This window comes from Sceloporus undulatus, chromosome 4 (genome assembly GCF_019175285.1).
Source record: "Sceloporus undulatus isolate JIND9_A2432 ecotype Alabama chromosome 4, SceUnd_v1.1, whole genome shotgun sequence".
NCBI lineage: Eukaryota > Metazoa > Chordata > Lepidosauria > Squamata > Phrynosomatidae > Sceloporus > Sceloporus undulatus.
Genome location: NC_056525.1, coordinates 242781256 through 242807030, shown reverse-complemented (window position 1 = coordinate 242807030; position 25775 = coordinate 242781256). Strand labels below are relative to the sequence as shown.

The following is a 25775-nucleotide window of genomic DNA, read 5'->3' as shown; positions in this document are numbered from 1 at the left end:
ATGGCACTGCTTGGGCATCAATTTGACACACACCCTTCTAGACGGTGCATGCCATGATGACACACCTCTGGTGCAGCACCCAAATGGCACGGTGCAGAAGGGGCATTAGAAGAGTGCACCACCATGCCTATAACGCCCCTTCCAGGATGCTAAAAGAACCCGCTTTTCACTACTTCTTTTTGCTCCCTGCGGTGGCCATGGTGTACGGTTGCCATGGCCCCAATACGGGGCAAAAAGGGGCGGCATCCCTCCGCCCAACTGTACAGCCCCAAAGTCAATATAAAATTCTAGCTTTGAACAAGGTTCACTCCTTCAACACTAGAAATTTAGGGAAAGAAGTAAAATTTCATCAGGGGGCTGAATTCTTATTTGGGGGAAAGCTCTCACTTTTCATAACTACCCTCTTATTTACTCAGACATAAATCCCACTGCATTCATTCAATGGAGAATACACCATATTCAGTAGGAAATATACTGCATTGAAAATGGTTTACCTCCCAGGAAGTATTTTTAGGATTACAGCCTACCTGTCTCTGTCCTCACTCCCTCTTCTAATTAAAGTTTCTTGATTTTACATTACACACACCCTCATTCCCCCTCCAGAGGCCAGAACCCTCCCAAACCTCCTCCTGCTCTTGTGCTTTCCATCCTTCCAAAGTTAGCCTCAGTCTAAGCTACAGGGGCACATCATTTATTTGCTTTGGTAACTGCTGTGGAATCTTAGGAGTTTAGGTATTTGATCTCTCCCTGTACTTTTCTCTCTTTTGCTCAGTTTCTTTCAAATACTTAAAAGCAGTGTCCCTTTCAGGCACTTAGGAGTGGGATGGAGAGAGGTTTCTCCCCTCCTCCTTTTTCATGTTAAAGTTCTACAAAACATCCTGCTGGGTTTGGCTTGCTTTTGGTTTGCTGTTCAATCTTGGAGAGCCAGCTTCTGTTCTGGCTGCAAGTGCATTTCAGCCAAGTGTTGTTGGGACTCGCCTCTCCAGGCGTAACTGGACTCTCTGAGCTGGATTCTCTAAACAGGTAAGAGCAGTGTTGCAATGCCAGGGATGATATTATTTAAAAATCTCAAGGCTGCTCCTATTAGCTAGTTGTTATTTTTTAATGTCTAGGGAAGCAATATCTGCCCAAGCTGCTGCTAACCTGGTGAGTTTAAGTAACTCACTTGAGACCAATGAGCATGAAGTACTTTTGTTCAACCTGTGCCACTAGGTACTTTTTTGCATGCACTTTTCAGTCCAATCCAGGCATTGGAAGGGATCAGGCTGGAACGGAGGAAAACTGATTTTATTGCACATGAAATTGCTGCTGTGCTGCTGCCTGTCCATCACCTGTCCCCCAGCTGCACTTCTCCTGGTGATTTTGGTACCATGGGAGCTTTCCATAGTACCAAAATCACCCAGCAGAGCATGGCTGAGGAACGAGTGATGGTCGGGCAGCAGTGCAGCAGCAATTTGATGTACGATACAATCCATTTCCCCCCGTTCCAGCCCGATGTCATCCCATGCCTGGATTGGGCTGAAAAGTGCATGTGATAAACTCCTAGATCTGTATCGGAGAGATGAAATCCCAGAAGCAAAGGCTAGTAATCTCTCTCTCTGGTGGTTTTCAGTGGGCTTTGATTATTTAAGATAAAACATTGATAACTCAGGAAATAATTGCTAAGTTAAAGGATATGTGATCCATTTACTCTGGAGTAATGTGGCATAGTGGTTTGAGTGTTGGATTAGAACTCTCGAGACCAGGGTTCAATTCCAAGCTTGACCATGAAACTCACTGGGTGACCTTGGGCAAGTCACATGCTCTCAGCCTCAGGGAATGCAATGGCAAACCTCCTTTGAAGAAATCTTGTCTCTTATTTCATCTGACAACTCTAATAGCTAAGGAATAAATATATAACCTTGCATATGGGGATTCCAGCTCCGGTATCAAGTCGTATCACTAATTTAATGAAGCTAATGTGTAATGTATTTGAAATACATGTTTTTAGTTTTAAAAATGACCTAAAACAGTACTCATTTGTACATATAAATTCTTAGCATCCACATTTTAAAAAACTAGGCTATACTTAAACCATGGCATTGCTATGATCACTCAGCTGCCATCTAATATGTTCCCTTCTTTGGTTTCAAAGTGTATGTAAGAATAGTAGGCTAAAATGGGAAGTCCCAGCTCTTTATGTAGATGTTACCACTACAGTAAGGAGATTATTTTCTACTACAATGAAATGCTTGGCACCAGAAGTGTTAAGGATTTTGCATATTTTGGTGTTTGGGTGGTGGAATTTTTGAATATTTGCATGTTTGTAATAAGGTATCTTGGAAATGGGACCCAAGTTTCATATACAACTTATGCGCATAGCCCATAGGTAATTTTATAGACAACGTTTTAAATAATTTTGTGCATGAAACAAAGTTTGTGTAAGTTGAAGGCTTTCATGGCCGGTATCCATAGTTTTTTGTGGGTTTTTAGGCCATGTGGCCAAAGGACAGGAACAAACTCTTCTAGAACATGGCCACATAGCCCCAAAAACTGACAAAAAACTAAAGTTTGTGTACACTGAATCATCAGAAAACAAAGGCATTACTATCTCAGCTACCCATATGGATCATTTTGGATTCTGGAATATTTTGGATTTCAGAAGTCCGGGTAAGGGAGATGCAACCTTTATAAAATGTTTTATCTGCAGTGAGGAACTAAAATAACTTCTCTTAATATTGACATGTTATTGGGTAGTCTTATTGTTGGTGGGCAACACGCTTGCCCATGTGCCCAGAGTGGTAACAGCCTATTTTTTTCGTATTATTATGCTAGCCCTATTTAGCACAATATTATTGTATTGTGTATAATTATTGTTATATTATGCTAGTCCTACTCTTAATACAGGTGTCATGTGGCCAGAGGTAGTATCATTAGGAACAGCCAGCATAGTGTAGAGGTTTGAGTGTTGGGCAATAACTTTGGACTCCAGGGTTCAAATCCCAGTTCAGCCATGGAAATCCATTGTGTGACTTTGGCAATTCACATCTTCAACCTCAGAGGCAACCCCTCTGAAGAAACTTGCCAAGAAAACCCCATGATGGATTTGTCTTAGGGCAGCCATAAGTCATAAATAACTTGAAGGCACACAACAAAGTATCACTAAGGTGGTGGTGTCATGCAAAAGGATGGGCAGATGGGAATCCTCCCAATCTTATTGAACTGCAATTCTCAGTTTTCTTGGCCATAATGTCTACAGCTCATAGGAATTTTTCATTGGCACACTTGGAGCCTTGTACTGTGCCTATCCCTGATGTTTAATATTTGTATCAGGAGAGGTTATTCATGTTCCTAATCAGTGCCTGGATGTAGTGATGGGTTTAAGATGGTACAGCAAGCTAAATATGAATCCCGCCACTACTGTGATTTTATGGGTGGATATTTCCTGATTATGGGAGTTTGACACTTTCAGAAGGGGCAGGTTGATCATTTTAGAGACCCAGATTGAAACAAGTATAGCACTCCAGTTATTTCAATACTCAAGCAGGATGAGAACCCATAAGGCTCCATTAGGTGGAACACAACTATCTGTCTTCTCTCTCTCATTCCCAACTGCAACTTTCAGCCATAGCTATCCCCTCTCAAAACCACCTCATTGGATGAGAAGGAACACATAGGAGCACCCAGCTCTGTTCTTGTGATGTCTGTATCCAGAGACAAGAGCAGAACCCAACATCACTTTATGCTATCTTTATCTGCTCTCTACCAGGGATGCAACAGTCATATTGGGGGGAGATAGGCCTAATTCTAGGTCAGCTTTCACTGTGTCCATATGTTAACAAATATGTGCAAACAAATTCTATTTCAACTCCTGTTGCTAAGACTGTGGGGCAGACATTTCTGTGCTACATGTTGGAGCTAGCCTTTGAAGCAAGGAAGCCAGTCATATCTCAAAAGATATTTGTGGCTTTTCATTCAGCATGTCTTGGAAAACTCAGCACACATTTCTGGTGGAATGTTTTGTAGACATGCCTTTTAAATGAAAAAAAAAAGTCACCTGTAATATTTCCCCTTGAGGCACTTGTTTTAATCACAATTTTAATCGCTCTAAAACTTTTCCTTCTCATGTTCCCCTCGTTAAATGGAGCAAAAACCTATTTAGAATGGAAACCCCCCATTTTGATCACAGAGCTGCCAGAATAAATCATGCTAGCAATTTTCTGTCATTCTTGTGATCTGGAATATTTCAGAATCATGTCACTTGGAGCTCCACATACAATGCCTGGGAGGGATGTCAAAAGTTTCAGCGTACACATCAAACAATGTGTTTGGACCTGGTCATGTGCCTACAAGTCGCTGCTTTGAAAAATGGTTGAAAAATATATTACTCAAGTGTCATGGAAACTTGATGATGACATGGGCATTCTGGATCCAGAAAACAACAATATTTGTGTCATGTACTACCTAACTCCGGTTCAGAAACACAAGCCTTAGCAAGTTCAGAATGCTTTATTCAGAAAAATGATTTGATCACACTATAACAATGTTGCCAGGAGTGAAGCGTTGTCAGTTACATGGAATAATAAAAGCCCATAGCAACTCAAATGTTTTCCATGGGTTTAGATCCCATTCATCCAATACTGAAAACATTCCATTTCCAAAGAATATTCCTCCTTGTTCCACTTATACAAAGCATTCTCATGGAACTTATCTTGGTTGCTGACAGCCTGTTGTTTCCTCTCTTTACCCAGTGACCCGAAAGGTATGCAATGCTTCCAGCCAACATCACCAATTGGGTAGCATATCCCATCATCCAGTATTACAAAATATATAGCTAGTAAGCAAGGCAGGAGCTTTGATCTTAACAATCTGTTTTTTTAAAATAAACTTTTATTGTAAGATTTGTGTGGATGTTGACTGAAGCAAAGGCACTTTAATCGATAGATGCAAATCTATTTCATTGTAGAATGAATTATGGATAACAACCATTATTAAAAAATCAAAGCTATGATAATAATAATAATAACTTTATTACAGCCATTTGACCAGCACAGCTATGATAATAAGATATGAACTAGGTTTGTTATTTAGCATATTATCAAGGATTCAAGGGTTCTGAAATGAGTGCATCATTACAGTTCCACAAGTGATGGGCTGGAGGTTTCAAGAGGTGACAGTTTCTCCATTAACCATACTTTCCCTATTCTATTCCATTGATCAAACTACATCATTTTCTACACAGAAACATGATATTTTGGGAAATATCATTTTTGCAGATATAATTTTCTACAAAGAAAATGCTGTTTCCTCTGTGGAAAATTTTGTTTTCTGAACAAGAATGCAACATGTGAATTTTCTACATAAGTCCTGAGCTGCAAATAGTGTGACTGCAAAGTTTTTGAATACTTTCTTGCAGTGAGAAGAAAGTTGCTAAAGCTGTTGATTATGTAATGGAGAATTATATTCCCAATATCCGTTCTAGAGAGCTGAGAAAGATTCTAGAGCAGAGATATGAGTAACACAGAAACTGGAAGGAGAGAAGAGAGGTGACATCTTCATTTCCTCAGTCCCTCTTTTCATATTAGGAGAGGTAGTAGAGCAACATCTCACAAATAGTGTGCACATATGGGACCAAATTCACCAAATTCACCTGAGCCAACCCAGGGAATCTAGAGGTTGAAGCACCAACACTGTAGCAAGCAATCTAAACCAGTTTGGGGGAAAAGCAAATCATAAATTCATAGAATTGGAGGAGACCTCATAGGCCATGCAGTCAAACCCCATTCCGCCATGCACACAATGAAAGCACCCCCGATAGATGGCCATCCAGCATCTGTTTAAAAATCTCCAAAGAATAAACAAATGAAACAAGCCCTTCTTAGCTTTTCTTAGAACTGTGTTTAGATTGCTTCCTTTATGCTTTCCAGCAATTTTTTCCCCTCTGCGGACACATTTTGATTATTCTTTTCCCAATTGCAGAGGCAGACAATAGAAGAAGTTTCCTAAACAGCTGCTTATACAGACCTTCATGGGATGGAAGCCAGCTTTAGGAACTTCTGTGACCAAGTCTAGAGACTCTATAAAACTATTCAGAGCTTTTGTGAAACAATAAAAGTAGGGTTTTTTTTGTTTTACCTCACCCCAAATGTTTAGCATAGTTATTCAAACTTGATAGATGTTACATCATAGCCTGCCATACTCTGCAACTATAAAAACTACATGTTTTTACAATATTTCTTTACCACAGTTTTTTTTAAATAACTGCAATATTTTCACCAGTCTCCCTCATTTTCCAGGGCAAAACGTTAAAAAGTAATAAACAATACAGCTGAATGATAGAAAACTACATCTCTATCAACATAGTAGATATTCTTGAAAAATATTTCTTAATGTATACCAGAATATAGAATTTCATGTTTGTAATTGGCATGTGAAGCCTTTCAAAGAGTTACTACCAATGTCTGTTGTACTTATTCTTATGTTCTGGCTTGCATTGAGAATGCTATGCTTTGCTGTCCAACTTGAAATATGAGACCAGACACATATATGGGTTGTAAAATGGGCCACTTTATTGAATTAACCTATTTAACAGTCTTCTTGAAACCTTGTAAAAATGTAAGGGAGCAACCTGGTGCAGGAGCAGCTGTGGCAGGTGGTCTATTTCTCAGACCTCCTCTTCAGCTTCCCCTGGGCAAAACACCTGAGCTCTGTGGAAAAATCCATGACTGGGTTGCTCCCTGGCCAGCTCACATCTGGAACGCCAACCTGAGATTTCCTCACTCAACTCACAGGTCTTGATTGAGGGTTATATCCCAGGTCAGCCCTAAGGAAGGTCACTTTCCCTCTCTTCTTAGTCACAAGACCTAAAGAGAAAGTTTAAGAGGCCTAACCTTCACCCCAAGCAGGTGTCATAGGTGTTCACCTGACAACTAATTCTTCCTGATCAACAGCCAGTGACTGCCTGTTTAGGTCCACACCTAAGCCAATTTTCCAAGTTCCTGAACAACAGTGTGAAGTAGGCGAAAAATCCTTGGAAAGGGGAGAAAATTCCTACCCAGCCCTTAAAGCGACCAACACAACCACACTGAAGTCAAGGTGGGAGGGTGGGACAACAATTGCAAAGAGGGATAAGGAAGGGTGGTGCTGGCTTAAATAGCCTCAGCTCCACCCCCAACCTTTCCCTGATGCGGTGCAGAAGCACCACATCTCATTGGCTGCTGGCCTCATTCAAGAGGGCAGCAAACACATGTCTCTGGCCATGGTGGCTCGGGGGACATGGATTCTCTTTTAGGCTGCATCTCCATTGCAGAAATAATGCAATTTGACATTGCTTTAACTGCCATAGCTCAATGTTACGGAATTCTGAGATTTGTAAGGGTTTTTTTGTGAGCCATTCTTCCCTTTTAGAGAGCTCTGGTGCCCAACCAAATTACAAATCCCAGGATTCCATAACACTGAACCATGACAGTTAAAGTATTGTCAAACTGCATCATGTGTCATCCATTCAGTCATGACACATCCACTCTAGATGAATGAAAGCTTGATTGAAATCTGTACTTGTGAGGCATTTGAAAATAACTCTCTCTTATCTACTTGGTAATTTTCATTCTGAGAATTTTGATCCTAATGATAAGAATTTGAAATTATGCTACCTGTCCATTATTTATGGAGAATGTGTCATTCTTATTTGAGCCTCTTTAAAGACATTCTAGTTAGGATACTGGTTAGGTTATGACATTGTGAAATGATTTTTAAAAAGCATCATCCTGCACTGCTGAAGGACAGGAACATAATCCCAACCCAAACACTTGAAAACTACTGGGTCTCCAGATATTTTGAGCTTAACACTCTTATCTGCTCTACCCATTATGGTGAAAATTAAACATTTATGGGAGTTGAATGTCTCAAACATCACGATAGTCCAAAGGTCCTCATGTCTCTCTGACTTCTTTTAGGTACTATAGTGAGGGAAATCTATGTGCCTGATTCTTTTTTATTCTGTCGCTCTCAATCATAGCCAACATAGCCAGTGGAAAGGAAAGATGGGGGTTCAAATCCAACAATCTTTAGAGGGCCATAGAATTTCCACATAGGATATTTTGTTGTTGTTAATTGCCTTTATGTCAATCTTGATCCATGGCAACCTTATGGATGATATATCTCCAGGCCCCCCTGTCCTCTACTACTCTGTCCAGCTCCTGCAAACTCATATTCATGGTCTCTTTAATTAAGTCCATTCATCTAGCATGTGGCCTTCCTCTCTTTCAACTTCCCTCCACCTTTCTTACCATCAGGCCCGTACAGACAGGCCAAAATGAAGCTGCTTCGGGTCACTTTGGAGGTATGCTGTTTAAATGACACAAGCTTCTTAAGAGGCCGGAAGCTCTGCCAAAGCTACGCTCCAGTCCTTAGGACTAGAACATGGCTTTGGCATGGGTTCTGGCCTCTTAGGATGCATGCATCATTTAAACGACATACCTCCAAAGTGACCCGGAGCAGCTTTATTTTGGCCTGTCTGTATGGGACCATTATTGTCTTTTCCAATGATTAATTCCTTCTCATGATATGTCCAAAGTATGACAGTCTAAGTCTTGTCATCTTGGATTCTAGGAATATTTCTGGCTTGATATTTCTGGAGGGAGGCTCTGTCTCTCAACCCCAGCCCTGGCACTGGCTCCCTTCTGCCAACAGGGCTCTGACACTTGAGTCTCTGGGGCTAGAAGGAGCCAACACCAGAGCTAGGGCTTGACTTTTGAAGCCCAGAGGCTCCATCCTGGGTGCTAGACCTTGGGATGTGGTTCTGAAACTCAAGGCCTGGCCCCAGCCCTGGCTGACTGGGTGGCAGACTCTGCCCCCAAAGTCAAGCCAAGGCAAAAAGGAAAAGGGTAAGAAAGGAGGAAGGGGAAAGGGGAAAGGGAGAAGGAAGAAGGGTGGAGAGAAGGAGGAGGGAGGGAGGGATGGAAGAGGGGGGCAAGATACTTTTGTCCCCAATGGCAGTGCTTGCCATCAGTGGATGCTCAAATTTGTAGATAAGGAGGGCCCACTGTACATTCTTGTCTTCATCTTAAAAGATATGGACTAATTAAATTCCTAGACACTGAACAAAGTGGAATGAGGACACATGCTACATTTGGATCTCATGTTTCATAACTTTCCTAATGCTTGATTTAGTAATTTCCCTTCTTAGCCTGCCTTCTTGTTTAATTACACAACCTCCTGCAGAGTAATTCTGAGAGCTGTTTTCATGCCTTTTTGCAGAGTCTACCCAATTATATGGATAAATACTTTATCTGTTCAGTTTGTGAAATTAACACTGCTTCATTTGGATTCAAAATATCATTGTAATTCTTTCCTCCCTTATGGTGTAATCCCTGAGTCTCAGTTCAGAAAGAAAAATGGAATATAAATTATAAAATGTAATATATAACTCAGAAAAATAACCATGTTAGTCTGCAATATCAGTATGCAAAGGAATTTTGTAGTGCATTTTAGATTAAATGTGCAAAAGAAATTGTAGCATAAACTTTTGTAGACTTGGTCTACTTCCTCAGATGCATGGAATGAAGCATTGTCTAGGAAAGACCTTTAAAATCAGAATATATAAATAGCCATAGAAATGTGAGACCTGTAGTATGGTGATGAGATGACAAGTTCAGTTTTAATGATGGTTGTGGAGGAAGAAAGGCAGGAGAAAAGATTATGCTTAAGGCCATGGTGAGTGGATGAGCATAAGGATGGTGAAGGGAGTTTTGGAATGTTGTATGTGCAGGTTGGGGACCAGAAAGGAGATGTGATAGACTGATCAAGAGTGTCCTTGTGAGGCTGGAGAGTTAAACAGTGTTATAACTGTGTTATAACTCAGTGCTAGGAAGCCATTCTCTCTGTTCAACTCACTGTTGATGGATTAGATTTTGTGGATATATTCTAATTTCAGCTATTTCTCATTGAAATCCTCCTTTGTAGTTTTTTGTTCATCTGAGTAGCAATATATAGAAACACATTTAACTGATTGCACTCATTGACTCACATCCTGTTCATCAGTTACAATATCATAAGATGGACTTACAGTATTCTAACTTCTGGGGATTCATGTTTATGTTAGGAATGACCAAATGAGACACCCAAAATCTACTTTCACAGCCTGGCATCATCCTAACTGAAGTGTTTCTGAGGCATTGCAGACTGGGTCATTGGGAAATGGCATCTACACCATGCTCATGGTCCCAAAGTTCCTTGGGGCAAGCAGCTATGGCAGGATCCCAAGGGGTGTCTCCAGCTGCCTCTTTTCAAGGCACTCCATAACTGAGTGCATATTGCAGATGTCATTTCCCAGTACCACAATCTTCACCACCACAAAAACACTTCAGTCAAGGCACTGTCAGCTGTCAATATAGGCTGTGGGCAGGCATTGTCAGTTGCAACTATAGGGATGGAGATCTGTCATCATATGTATGAAGACAATGTAGAACCTTTGCCATCTTCTTTTGTCGCTGTAGTGAGGAGCCATCTGTGGCTGAGAGAGCTGAGGAGGCTAAGGGAGACCAGGTGGTATTGGCTGAAGGGGTGGAGGGAATTGGCTCAGGGGCGGAGTCACTGGAGGGAGAAGGGCGAGAGGCAGGAGAGATAAAAGAGGAAGAGCCAAGGCATGCGGGGAGGGGGGTCGGACGCCGAAGAGCCGGGTGGACAGCCGCGGCCGAGGAAGGGAGAGTGCAGGTGCAGAGGAGCCCGGGGTTCCTGTGTCGCTTCGACGCTGCGCGCAGAGCCGGAGACAGGGTCTTCATGAGGAGGTGCTACTGAAAAACCCTCGAGAAGAAGGAGACTTCTCTTACTCCGATGCGGAGGAGTGGTCCCCAGAGGTTTGCGGGACTTGGAGGACGAGTGGTGGGATCCCAAAGGGGGCCACTGGGAGACGGGGCCAGAACCCAAAGAAGTTGAAAAGGTGGAAGTCGAGGTCTTGGAGAAGTATTCAGGGTCCCGAAGGCCTCACCTCACATTCCCTAACTTAGGAAGGGGCTTGGGGAAGGATTTGGTATTGGGCCTGAAGGTTAAAGGCCGGACTCTAAGTTGTGGACATTGTTGGAACACTGATTGGAGTTGGTGGTGGGAACTTTGGGGAAGTTGGAGAATTAAACTGCTACTGTTGGCATCAAGACTAGTGGTGTAAGTTTGTTGCCCACGTGTGGGAGTTTCAGAAGGCGGAGCCTTAGGGACAACATGCAACCAGCGCCACCAGCCCCGCCCACAGTAGCTTATGTGCATTTTCTTATTTTTTTTGTTTGCACCTTCTCCGTGTGTGTTTCTTTTTAATAGAACTATCCCACTTGTGAGCGCCTCCACTGTCACCAGAATCACAGTTTGGTGATCCAGAATTTTCCTCTTCATAGTACCAGATGCCGAATAGAAAAAGGCTCCTCTGCCTTTAATCATTTTTTGTAGTGGGAATTATTATGCAGCTATTGCTGAATCCCTGCAGAAACTCCTTCCTCTACAAATTCTTCACCACCTTAACTTTTAATATGCATCCAGACTAGGGTCCCTTTATAAATGCAATAAGATACAAAATGATAGTGACTGTTCATTTTTGTAATTCTCTTGCTTTATGCCTCAGTTCTCAAAAAACAAATGGAAGTAGGATTGCAAAAATGACATAAACTGGGATCCTATATTTGGGTAGGTAGCACTAATCTCCATATGTGGAGTTAAATTAATGTACTGAGTGACTCTTGTGTTAAAGAACAACTTTGAACAATCAAATACATAACTGAAGAAATATAACCAGATATGCACCAGCTATGAATGTGAATGGATATGCACAATGGCACCACATGCTCATCTCTGCTTCCATAAGAACCTGAATTGAATGCAGACTTTGCACATCTCATAAACACCAGGTTTAGTGGGGGGAGGGGGGTTGCCAGCCCCTCCCCCCCAAAAAAATTGAACCAAGGGCACTCAGTGTAAATATGAATGACCCAGAAACAACCCAGTTTTCACACTGGGTTACTTCATAGTGCATCAGAGTTGGATGGTCATCCAGAAAGCCACAGAGGTCTAGGGTTATCTGATCTAACTCCTAGCCAGTGCAAGAATCTACAGATGATACATCCAGGTGCCCATCTAACCTCCAATGAAAGAGAATGCTACCACTTGAAGCCATCTATTCCCTTGCTGAACACCTTTTACCATCAGGGAGTTCTTCCTTGTATTTAGACAGTATCTTCTTTCCTGTAGTTTGAATCTATTGGTAGCAGAAAAACAAGCTCACTCCATCTTTTGCATGAAAGGCCTTCAGATAATAAATTATGTGTGGCAAGATATTTTAGTTTGTTGGCAGCTGGTGAAGGTGAGGAAGGCATTTGGGCTTTGCCTCAGGGAGCATAATATTTTGAAAATGAAAGGATAGTTATCTCTAATGGGTGCTGCTTGTGAACTCCTGTGTGCCCACTCTAAAATGCAAATAACAAAGTAGATATTGCTTTGGCAGGACACCGACTGCATTTGCTGCCAACCCTACCTTTGCCTGAAGTAAGGGAAGAGAAGGATCTTATCCTCCATATTCCCATAAGCTATAAGGATCTTCTCCAGTACTTTGTTGTTGTTTTTAAACACCTCTAAAAATTATGTTAAAGACACAGTGCAGCTTCCACCCATTTCAGCACAGTCGAAAAGATGATGTAATTCCTGGCAAGCTAGTGTGAACATTTTATGCTTAGTGTGATTCACACCAAGGCAATTCTTTTGCATCTGTGTTTTCTTAATTGGTAATGGCTATCAAATGTGTGAAGTACATCACTGGTGACAAGAAATGTGTGCAGTACATCACTGGTGCTCCTGTTGGAAAGCTACGTTTGCTTGGATGGGAGTGTTAGAGAGGCCGGACTCTAAGTACAGACAAAGCTAGAAATTTGGCTTTCAAGATTTTGCTTTCTTTCAGTTTCTCTTGTGTATTCCTGCATGACAGGGGATTGGAATGGATGACCCTTGTGGTCTCTTCCAACTGTATGATTCTTTTATTCTTTTTTTTTTCTAGGTTTACATTTATGTAGCCTTGTATCTGCATCTGTATGCCAAGGTGTATGGGAAAATTCTGAATCTCTTATCCACACCCGAAAGGCTCCATCAAGGTGAAGCTGGAGGGGGGGGCAGACTATTTGGGTGGCAATGCCTTCATTGGGATGTGGTGGCTTGTCGTAAGCTACCACATGATGACGAACATAGGGTTGACCACATGACCACCAGAGTCATTTTCGGATAACAATGGGTCTTCGACTTTGTAATGGAGACAAGCACCATTCCCTATCTTTAGTTATGACTAGACATTCATGTCAAGGGGAAACCTTTACCCTTTCATTAATGCCTTCATCCTTCCCTCATATCTATGCACATGAGGATTCCCTCTATTTATTACATATATATATATATATATATATATATATATATATATATATGAGTATTTATAACCCACCCTTCAACCACAAAGTTTCCAAGACCAGTTTACAATTACAGTGCTACCTCGGGTTACGAAATTAATTCGTTCCGCCGCGGCGTTCGTAACCCGATACATTTCGCAACCCGAAAAGGCTTTTCCGAAGCGCAGCTAGCGGCTGGAAAGCCGCTAGCCGCGCTTCGCATTTGAATTTCGCGCCGATATTTTTTTCATAACCCGAAAAAAATATCGTAACCCGGAACAGTTTTTTCCAATCTAAGTTTTTCGTATCCCGGAAATTTCGTAACGCGATCAATTCGTATCCCGGGGTACCACTGTAGTTAGTTGGACAGTTCCATTCCCTCAAGCTTGCAGTCTAAATATGGCATGACACAAAAGGAAAAGGGAACAGTGGATGGGGTAGCAAGTTCAGCTGTTCCTGGCTTCTCTCCTTCCCCTTCATAGGCCACAGAAATGGCAGTTGGAACATGGAGGAAGTTCTGTGGCCCAGGAACGATGCAGCTGTGTGTGACTGCTCTTCTCTCCCTCATTGTTGTTGTTTCTTATGTGCCTTCAAGCTGTTTCCCACTTATGGCAAACCCAAGGCAAAATTATCACAGGGTTTTCGTTGCAATATTTGTTCAGAGGGGATTTGTCACTCCCTTCTCTCCCTCAAAGGCTACAGTAATGCCAGTTGGAACAACTTGTTTCAACTGTTGAATATCTTTTCCATGGTGGATATAGTTGTACCTGTTGAACTTGGCATCCCAAGTATTCACTCAGTACCTTTTAGTGGTGTAAAAATTTCTCAACACAGGATATTCTTGCAGCAATCAAGGCATGCGGGCTGACTATTTGCATAAATTTACACATTGTTTCATGTCCAAAGTTGGTGGCCAATTGCTCTTTTAGACTAGACTTCTATTTATGAAAGTCTCCAGCACCTGAAACCATACAGCAAGGAAACAAGGGCTACAGTGTAATGACAGAGTTTTGCACTTCCTGCACCAACTGAGCAGCTGCATTACAGACCACATAATAACACATACCAGGCCACTTAATGACAGATGTTAGACAAAAGAACACCGTACCAAAATAGACCTACGAGAATTGGATTATTTCTGTGTGAAATGAAATATTTCATTATATACTTCAGGTTCTTAGGAAAGTTCTTGCTAGAATGAGGTGCTATGGCCAACAGCCAGGGGCTTTATAGGGCATGTTATGTGCTGTGCTAAAGAGACTGCATGGTGTAGTGGTTTGAGCACTGGACTGTGATTCTGGAGGCCAGAGTTCGAATCCCTGCTCAGCCATAGAAACCCACTGGATGACCCTGGGCAAGTCACTCTCTCTCAGCTTCAGAGGATGGCAATGGCAAGACTCCACTGAAGAAACTTGCCAAGAAAATTACAGATTCGCTTTAGGGTCCCTATCAGTCAGAAACAATTTGAATGCACACAACAACAACAAATATGCTGTGCTTAGCATTTTCCACCACTATGCATTTCCACCCTGCCATTTTCCTCCTCCCTGACATTTTAGATCTGGACAGTTTTAATTAAAGTTTGACTTGTACATTTCTGTCTAGGAAAACAGACTGGGAAAGTGTGGGTATAAATGAAATATGTCAGAGAAGAGATGAGGATTGGTGATTTGAGGGAAAGAAAAATGAACTAGGGTTGTCTGAGGTGGAATGTCTTAACATACGCTTAAGAGAAAATACATGAGTGTAGAGGACAAGATATTTTCAAACTATGCTTTTAAAAGGGCGGGGTTTACTTTTTAATTACACTTACATACACACCACTTTTGCCAAACATTTCCTGCATCCAAATTGCCCCTTCTGTAATTCCAAATACCGCTTGGCTGAGCAACATGATTTGAACTGGAAGCAAGCCAGTATCTTTCATTATCACAGAGGAGGCAAAATATCCACCCTCATTTAGAGATCCAGTGGGGTAGAGTGGCCAGAGTGCTGCATTAGGAATGGGAAACCTGGGTTCAAAATTTCACTCTTTTGGGAATCTCACTGGGTGGTTCCCTTTGGCCAAGAGTGGGGAACTGTGGAGGGAGGGAGTGCCAGTTTTCAACTCAGGCACTCTCACAGTTGACCACAGTGGCATGCCTAACAAGACTGGAAGTAGTGTTGTATCACTTTTATTTTTGCTTTTTTTTTAAGGGGGGGGGGTTGTGATATGTGGAGAACTTGTGCATTTTGCAGTGGATTTGAGCTGTTTTGAGGAGGGGTAAGTTGTTGTTGTTGTTGTTGTTGTTGTTGTTGTTGTGTGACTTCAAGTTGATTCTGACTTATGAAGACCCTAAAGCAAACCTATCATGCCCAAGGCCACTGGGTTTCCCTGTCTGAACAGGGCATGGCTCTAGAGACTAGGACAAGGGACAGTGGATTCAAACTACAGGAAAAGAGATTCCACCTAACTCTCGGGAGGAACTTCATGACAGACAGAGCTCTTTGAGACTGGAGTAAGCTACTCAGAGTGTGGTGAAGACTCTTTCTTTGGAATTTTTAAAACAGAGCCTGGATGACTATCTGTATGATCTGTTAGGAGTGCTTTGACTGGTGTTCCGACTTGGTATGGGGTTGGAGTGGATGGTCCTTGAGGTCTCTTCCAGTTCTATGATTCTATTAAGTTTATTGCACAGGCCCTGGAATGGGCCTGGTGCATTACAAAAGAGAGCATGATGGGAAAGGGAGGTGGCATAGAACACAGTTTACCGCACAAGAGAATGCCAACGCCGATGCTGGAAGTTCCCATTCCACTCCAGATGCGTTCCCCAGGGGCTGATTTTCAGGAACTGTTTAGAAGCATTCCTGAAAATTGGCCCCAGGGGAATGCATCCAGAATGGAATGGGAACTTCCAGCGGTGGTGGCGTTCTCCTGTGCGGTAAACTGCATTCTATGCCACCTCCCATTCCCACCCCACTTCCTTTCATAACGTGCCAGGCCTGTTCCAGGAACCTGTGCGATAAACTTATATGATTCTAAGATCCAGTTGTACTACCTTTAGCATACAAATTCACAAACTTTGGTCTTCCAGGTGTTTGGGGCTTCAGTTCCCAGAAGCCCAAGTCAGCTTGACTAGCAGTCTGTATTCTGGGATCTGAAGACCAAAGACTGGGAACCACTGCTCTAGCATCTTACATTGGAGGGACTGTAGAATATCTATCTATCTATGGTTGGGATATATATATATATATATATATATATATATATATATATATATATATTTTCTACAAGGGTTTATAAAGATTGCAGTTTTTCTTCACTGAAACCATTTTGGTTTATCATGGTCACATCTTAATTATATTAATCATTCTGCCTTAAATGAAATGTAAGACAAATGAAATGATCCCTGCCCCAGGTCCACCATATTTATTTATTTAGAAATTATTTATTATGTATATATCCTATATTTCCACCATAAATACTGCTCCAAGCAGTCAACAATAAAGCAAGATAAAATACAGAAAGACATTATTTACTCATTTTGAAATATATCAATACAACATAAACAAGTCCTATAAAAATTAAGAAATAAATAGCACCCAACTTTTAAAACATCATTTGAACAAACTTTCTTGTCAGCTTAAAGACCAAAAAGCCTGTATTAATAATGATAGACTTGCCAGTCAGTGTTAGAACATCATAATATCCCTTGTACATAGCTATAGGGGAGGATAAATAGAGGCAGTGGCTCCCATAACAATTCACCCCATGAAATTTTCTTGCATGTTCCAAAGCTGAAAACTACACTTGAGTGTTTAGAAAGATCATTGAATTAACCAAAGAAAAGAGAAAGTCACATTTACCAAGGGAAATATGAACAAAGCACATATAAGTGTTCTAGGTGTTATTGGTTTTCATTGCCTCTTTGCCATGCTAGAATTTTGGGGGGGCAGAAATTTTTTGTGGCAGGCTATACCCTTATTCCCCCTACTTTCTCCAGCATCAAAAATAGAACTAGCCTAGGTCCTCTTGGAAGCCTGGAAAGAGTCACTGAGAAGGCCTCCTAATGATTTTATCAAATGGGTGAGTGACAAGCAATGGTAGCTCAGAAGAATCTTAAATCTAGGCACACTCTTATGGGAAAATCTGGTCTTTCAGATACTGAGATCCTACACTGGTGTTTCATAGCATACATTCCGCTTTAATGATGCCACACTACACTACCCTTCCATGAATGGCAATGTATAACTGAACCAAACCACTGAATGTGAACTGATGCACAACCAAATGCAAATGCACAACCATGTACGTCCATATGCAGTGCACAACCATGCACAACTCTACTTCTACAACCTTGAACTGAATGTGGCCATTCTAAATTGGACAATTGTCCCACCACAACTGTAAAGGAACAACCTAGTAATGGAGTATTGTGTGATCTATGTCCCCCTCCCCAAACCACAATGTAATTGGATTTTGATCATCCAGAAAAGCTCTGCTCTAGAAATGCAATAGTGCTGATAATGTTTATTTTATTTCTTCATCCCTAGATTATTCATGGACTAGCTCTTCAAGTTTTTTATCTGTTAGGTTAGATTAATTTCAGTTTTGTGTTTTTTTTTTTTTTTTGCCAAAAACCCTAGCTGCCATCCCACTTGTTTTATCAAGCACATTTATTGATTCTCAGTGGGAGATTGTGCTCAGGAGTCTTGTGATCAACCATGCAAGACATTCCCCCTTTCTAAAATCAACAAGAGTTTCAATAAAATTATTTTGTGAGCTTATAGAGCCATCAAGACACTATTTAGATCCACCACCTTTTCAATTAGCTCTCTTACCCCTGCAAATGCTCCAGGCCTCAATATGTCTAAACCCCACTGGCTAGTGATCTTTGTACAAAAATTGAACCATAGATATTTTTTCACATTGAGATCATCTCTCCAATATGAAAAACTAAATACAACAGGGGAAACCAAGTGAATGAGCTGAGGACAGTATCAGCTGCAACATACTCATCGTTCCCATGAAGGCCATAACATTTCCTGACAAAGCAGTCTTAATGTTGAAGTACCACAATGTTACCAGCCAGAAAGATTCTACCATCATCTCTGAGTGTCTTGGTGGGGTTTAGGAAAGGAATAGGGACTCAGCCTGTGTTGGATGGGGTTACATTTCCTCTTGACAATGTACGTTTGCAGCTTGGGTGTGCTCCTGCATTCAGCCCTGAACCTGGTTTCTCAAGCTTGTATGGTGGCCAGCAGCACATTTGCATAGTTTAAGCTAGTGAATTTGTTCCTAGGACACATGCCTTAGTTATATCCTGACTGGATTACTATAATGTATTCTTTTCTGGGGCTGCTTTTGAAGAGTGTTCAGAAACTTCAACAAGTCCAACGAGCTGCAGCCACCCTTGTCTTTCCCAACTCTATGATGCTTTTTGAGGGACTGTATCTTCCTATTCTAAGGAGGCAGTTCTCTCTATCCAACCATCTTCACAGACACAGTTGGTGAGAACGTAAAATAAGAATTCTCTGTGGTTGCTCCCATATTTTGGAACTCCCTCCGTAGGGAAGTTTGGATGGCTCCTTTTTTGCTGTGTTCTTGGTGGCAGGTTAAGATCTTTTTATTTCAGCAAGCCCTTGGGAATTGATTGTTTACAAGAGAAGTGGTTTTATGGTGCTGTGCTGTTTTTAACTTTCATTTCAAAATAATATTTAAATGTTTTTGATTTTGCTGTTAGTTAAGTCTGTTGTAAGCTCAACTTTTTTATATTTTTATCTATATGTTCTTTTAGTGTGTGTGTGTGTGTGTGTGTGTGTGTGTGTGCATTTGCTTGTTGTAAGCCACCTGGAGTCCCAGTCTGGGAGGAAGGCAGGAGATAGACAGACAGAGAGATAGACAGATAGACAGATAGACAGATATAGAGACTGATAGATAGATGACAACTGTCAGGCAGTTCATTGCAAAATACAGCAACATAATTCCTATTCTGTTCCTAAACTTCAGATACACATATGGTAGTCCACCTTCATATATAATTTCACTTTCAGCTGTTTTAGTTACTTACAGTCAGCTACAGTCCAAAACCTTACAGTTGGCCCACATGGGGGATCCGTTCTGGACCTCCCTCCCCTGCATAAGGGAGACTGAGTGTATGTTCAAATCCCATTAAGGACAACAGGGCGTGCTGCCACCCCATTGTTTCTATTAGGGCTTGCCTTCTGCATGAGCTCAAGTGTGTGGAAGGCAAGCTCATGGAAGGGATGGGCCAACTGTATTTAATTTCCCCTTATTTGCAGTTTTGTTTTCTGTGGTTTCAGTTATCAGTGGTCAGTTGCAGTCTGAAAACATTGCTAGTATAGTGGGTGATACTGTCCAAGATTTCAGGCATCCACTGGGGGGCTTGGAATGTATCCTCTATAGATAAGGGCGGGCTATTGCCTCCTTGAGTCCCTGTATCAGGACAAAGGAAATAAATAAATAAATAAATAAATAAATATTGTACTCAATATTGAAAGACTGCAGGATGGACTTTCTTCCAGATAGAGAAGACAGATTACAATGATTGCAAAGACCTCTGCAAATTCACTTCCCTGTTCCCAGGTCTTGTCTCTTGCTTCAAGGGAAAGCCATGTGAAAAGTCTAGGAGAGAGTCATCCCTTTTATCCTCCCTTAATCTCATCCAAGTTTGAGAACTGGCTAAAACTTTTGGTTTTGTATACGGTGCTTTCAAGGTGGGTGGGGGAGAAGGCAAGATTCCAGGGAGGAATTACGGGTGTTGCCCCAGCAACACCCCTACAGCATACGCCAAGGAGAAATACATCACTAACAGCTGAATGGTGGCATCAAGTGTATCCCCAGGAGGGGACATAAATGTGCTTACAAAGTTTATTTTTCAAGATACTGTACTTAGGAAAACACAGTGATGTTGTCCAAGGAAAACACAGACATTATTAATTATTGTAGACTTCACTGGAGTGTTGCAAGGGATCTTCTTTTGATTACTTAAAAAAAACCTTGCTTCCAGATTAACCATCCCGGCCCAGGTTCCCAGGTTCCCTGATTCCCTCATTCCTCCCGTGGCCCCATCTTAGTGATGGTTGAGGATCAACAGAGGGATATCAGGGTTTTTAGTTTTAACTGCTGGTTTTATGCTTTGTATTGTGTTTTTAATATGTTATACTGTTTAATACTGTCTTAAGGGGGGGAGGGATAAAGTGTTTTTAATTGTCATATTTTATATTTTACTGTTGTTAACCGCCCGGATTGGTTTGCCAGAGGGCGGTATACAAATAAATATTATTATTATTATTATTATTATTATTATTATTAATGAGCCACATTCTCTCAACTCAAAATCCCTCTTTACTTTGTGGGAGAGGATGATAAACCACTACTAGAACAACAGTAATCATCTTCAGAATTTCAAGATGAACTCAATGGAAGGTAAGGATATACAAGAGCATCCTGGTTTCTGTATGTCTATGTGTTGCCTTAAAAATGTTTGAGTCTTGGGTATAGGGATAGGAACATGACATATTTACAAGAAAAATGCTTTCTCAAATGGTAAGGGGATAAAATCATAGAATCATAAAGTTGGAAGAGACCTCAAGGGACATCCAATCCAACCCTCTGCCATGCAGAAATACACCATCAGAGCACCCCCAACAGATGGCTATCCAGCCTCTGTTTAAAAACCTTCAAAAAGGGAGAATCCAGCACATTCTGAGGTGGCACATTCCACTGTCAAACAGCTCTTACTGTCAAGAAATTCTTTTTGTCTCTCAATATATATTCATTTTCCCCCGAAGTGATAATTGGCTGTCTGTTTTGTACATGAGGTGGCCAGAGAGCCAGTGTGGTCTAGTGGTTTGAGCACTGGACTATGGCTCTAGAGACCAAGGTTCAATTCCCCCCTCAGCCATGGAAACCCTCTGGGTGACCTTGAGAAAGTCACACTCTTTCAGCCTCAAAGCAAGGCAAAGGCAAATCCCCTCTACACAAATCATGTTAAGAAAACCTTGTGATAGGGTCACCACATGTCAGAAACAGCTTGAAGGCACTCAACAACAAGACTCCTGCATCTTGTCCCAAATTTGTGAAACTGGCTTATTCCACAACATCAAATTACTTAAAACATTTTGATGCACACCTCTACTGACTTCTTTCTGCAAAACTTGGGGCTCAACATAACTCATATCAACATTAATCAAAAAGGTACAGAAAAAAACAACCAAAATTGATAAAAAGGGTTGAATCCTACTGATGTGATATGCATGCATATATTCATCTATAGAAATGGTTGGACATTTTTGCTCAGTGCGGAACATCTGCCTTCAGTTCAAGACTGAAGGAGAAGTTGTACATGTACTGCCATTTGGGCAAGGATGAACATTGTTCCTGCATGGATGTATATTTGCTGGTAACCTTAGCTGTGCAACATTGTCATTCATCACAGGGGTTGTTTGGTACTGCTGATATATAACTGTGCATGTGGAGATTTACTGTATGCAACCCCAATGTAGAATTTCAGTCACCACTGAAAAAAAATTAAACAAATAATTTTATTTATTTATTTATTTATTTATTTCACTTTTATGCTGCCTTTCTCCCAAAAAGAGACCCAAGGAGGCTCACAAGATAAAAACACCTTAATAGCATAACATCAATAATAATGAATATTGAAACATCTAAATTAAAAGCAATTTAAAACCACATCAATTAAAAATATACATCACTAGTCACCCAGTAAAAGCTCCTTACTTGGCAACTAGTCAGTTGTCAGAAGCCCCAAGGTTTTTCTTCTTCTGGCAGAAGACAGCAGGGAGTGAGCCAAGCCAGCTTCATTTAGTGAGTATCTTCTTGGGGAAAAATGCACCATAAACATGCAGAAATGTTTCTGTTATAGGCTTATTTAGATGGCAGTATGCAATTTTTTTCCTCCACTCCTGAAAATTGCAAATGTTAATTTTTGGGAAGATTAGTCATGCTGAAGAAATGGTCATAACCTTGGAGGATAAATACTTATCTTTTTATCTCTGTTATCTTATCTTCATATTTTTGGGAGCTCATATGTTCCTCATACTGCACATCAGTCTCTGTAGCCCTTGACAGAACATGCCTTTCTCAGTTAGTTGGCAAACATACCGCTCTATATCAGTGTGTGTGCGTGTGTGTGTGTGTGTGTAGGAGGAATCATTGGAGAACCCCTTGTCCCCCAAGTGAATTTCATGTACACCGTACATGTGATCAGAGTGTCACAAATATCCCCACCAAATCCTGTGAAACTCCATCAAGCCCTTCATGCATGGAGTGGGAACAATAGACCAACAGGCAAATCCTCAATTTTGTTTTATATAGTTGTGGCAAAATTTCCAAAAGGTAATCTTTTGTATTCCACCATATCCAAATCTTTCAAATTATATGTCACACCACCTTGCATGAATTAAAAATAACTAGGGAGGCCCCAGCCCCCACATGACTTTCCCTACCTCTCATGGCCCATACTGTACATGAAGTCAGACCATTCCAATCAGATCATCAATAGGAGTATAGGATCTAGATTAAAGGAAGTAATAGTAGCACTCTATTCTGTTTTGGTTAGACATCACCTGGATTATTATGTTAATTTATGGGCATCACAATTCAAGAAAGATGTTGATAGGCTGGAGCATGTCCACAGGAGGGTGACCAAAATGGTGAAATGTCTCGAAACCATACCCTATGAGAAGCAGAACTGGGTATGTTTACACCTGGAGAAGATTAAGGGGTAATATATATCCATGTTTAAATATTTGAAGGAATGTCATATTGAGGGTGGAGCAAGTTTATTTTCTACTTCTTCAGAGACTAGGACCTGGAGCAATGGATTCAAACTGCTGGAAAAGAGATTCCACTGAAATATTAAGAAGAACTTCCTGACACTAAGAGCTTTTTCATAGTGGATCACACTGCCTCAGAGAGAAGTAGCATCTTCTTCTTTGGAAGTATTCAAACAGAGGCTGGATAGCCATCTGTCAGGAGTGTTTTGATTGTGTATCCCTATATGTGTGTTCATTTTGAAATGCCAGACTTATGTGCAAAATACTATTTCATACATCACCTTCCTTGGTGGCCTTTTCTCTGGCTGTCTGCAAAGTGGGAGTAGAATTCTTCATTTTGTAGGTTTGCTGTGAAGTTGAAAGAGTCATTCTTTCAGTTATTTTGTAGATTTAGTTCTATCAAACTGTAAGGCTACAATGGTAAATTCTGAACAATTTAAGAGATGAAAAAGTTGGATCATTCCTTTTCCATACTCCAAGATGAGGCAGTCTGGTACTCCAGAAATAGCTCACTAGTAGTTTCACAGTGCCTTGTCATTTATGTTTCAAAAGAAACATACCCCAAAGAACCTGTGTTCACCTCTATCTCCTTTTGTTGTTTCATCTGCTGCTTCTGTTTCTTACTACTGGGAATTGTTTAACCAGGCTTTATGTTGTGGAGGGAGATGTTTTATGGCCCACAAAAATGTCTTTTCTTTTGAGGTTTATTTAAAGAATTAAAAGAATGGGAAAGGGAGGCTGGAGAAAACAGAAAATGGACAAAACCATATAAAAGGGAGGGTTTGAATTCCTTCCCTTGAATGTCAGGGCTATTGATCGGTTTTTTTCATCAACACCTGCCAGAGGCACAGAATTCAGGGAGGTAGATGGCCAAGAGGTTGCTCTGAGAATGAGTTATACTGACCTTCCTTTTGGCTGAAGTGCTACAGGGGTCAGCCTCTACATCTATACCAGCATGAAAGACTCCTATGAATGTTGTTCATCCAGGAGTAAAAACACTGAGAATTCAGTGTGAAAAAAAATTCAGGGGACTCATTTCTCTGTCTCTGACACAGTCTTTGCCACAGACACTTCTCTTAATCTCCTTCTGCTTGTATTCTCTCTATAAATTCCAGAGACACCAATGCTTTCCTTTTTATTATCAGTAATAACCTTGTGACACACAAAGAAGGGCCTTCTCAGGATGCTGTCCAATTTTAAACATTATTTCAACACATATTTGCCTCCCCAAGCTGCACTTTGCTTTTCCCAGACATTTTTATCCAATGGACTCCTTTATCTTCCTTCACTGGCTTTTGTCCTGATATTTCTGAGAGCCAATGCACAGGATACAGACAGTATGTCATTGGCAATTTACAGATGCATGGAATTCTGTAATGTTACACATCTGTGAGCTGCCAATTGTGGCAACGGTGACACACACAAACATACACACACTTATGTAAAATGGCAAAATCAAGCTTTCCTTTTTGAATTTATATATTTTTGAATATTTTCACACTGTGGATGCCTAATCCATGGATAAAGAATCTGTGGATATGGAGGCCTGACTGCATGTATTCATCTGTCAATTTTGCTTGTATACAGATTCATTACAAACAGAGAAAAATCTCAAGAACAAAATTAAGGAACCATTAGTTTATTGACCAAGATCCACTGTGGTCTAATTTCTCTAGATCTGCTTCTTCTGTTAGTGGAATTTGGACATTATTCAAATATTTAAGCATGGTCAAGAATTGACATGATAGCCATGTTTAAATATTTGAAGACATATCATAGTGTGGCTGGCACAAGCTTGTTTTCTGCTGTTCCAGAGACTAGGATATGAAGCAACAGATTCAAACTACCAGACAGGAGATTCCACCTAAGCATTAGGAAGAACTTCCTGACAGTTAGAGGTGTTCAACAGTGGAAGATGCTGCCTCAGAGTGTGGTGGAGACTCCTTCTTTGGAGGTTCTTAAATAGAGGCTGGATGGCCATCTGTTGGGAGTGCTTTGCTTGTGTATTCTTGCTTAGCAGAGGGTTGGATTGGGTGGTCCTTGTGATATCTTCTAATTCTATTATTGCTTTCTCTCTCCCATCTTCATCTTGCTGTGGCAGCACAACTGTGGGCTCAAAACTTTGGAGTCAGATTTTTGCACCACTTGGTGTGGTAGCAGGAAGCAATGGAAGAAAGTCCCGATTCAACTAGTGCAGAAGTAGGCAACTATGGCGCATTACACACCGCCATAAGGGACGTCCTTAGGATGTCCGATTTTGAAAAAGGGGCATCTCTTCCACACGCCCCTTACCCTATCATGGACAGAGTCTGTGACAAATGGCGGCAGCCGTTCCACACGGCCACCGCCATATTGACATAGTAGACACTCTGCGTCTGCACGTCGCGCCCCGGAAGTGACGCCACGAGTGTGTGACTAGCGCCTCGTGGCGTCTCTTCTGGGGAGCAAGAAGGAGCGCAATTTTCACGCTCCTTCTTTGCTGCATCCGGGAACTGCGTCGTTTGGCTGCTGCAGTTCCCGGGTGCAGCAAGCAGCGGCAGCAGCAGACCATCGCATTTTGGCGGTCTGTAACCCGCCTATGAA

At 41.3% G+C, this 25775-nt stretch overlaps 1 protein-coding gene across 1 annotated transcript in view; it reads left to right on the top strand.

Annotated features, from left to right (window-relative positions):
• Positions 1 to 795: 795 nt before the first annotated feature.
• The window catches only part of COL22A1 (collagen type XXII alpha 1 chain), a 236856-nt gene continuing 211876 nt past the window's right edge, over positions 796 to 25775 (top strand). Inside the window, exon 1 of the mRNA XM_042466288.1 lies at positions 796 to 1023. The gene's annotated coding sequence lies outside the window, so the exon portion shown is untranslated. The remainder of the gene's footprint in view (positions 1024 to 25775) is intronic.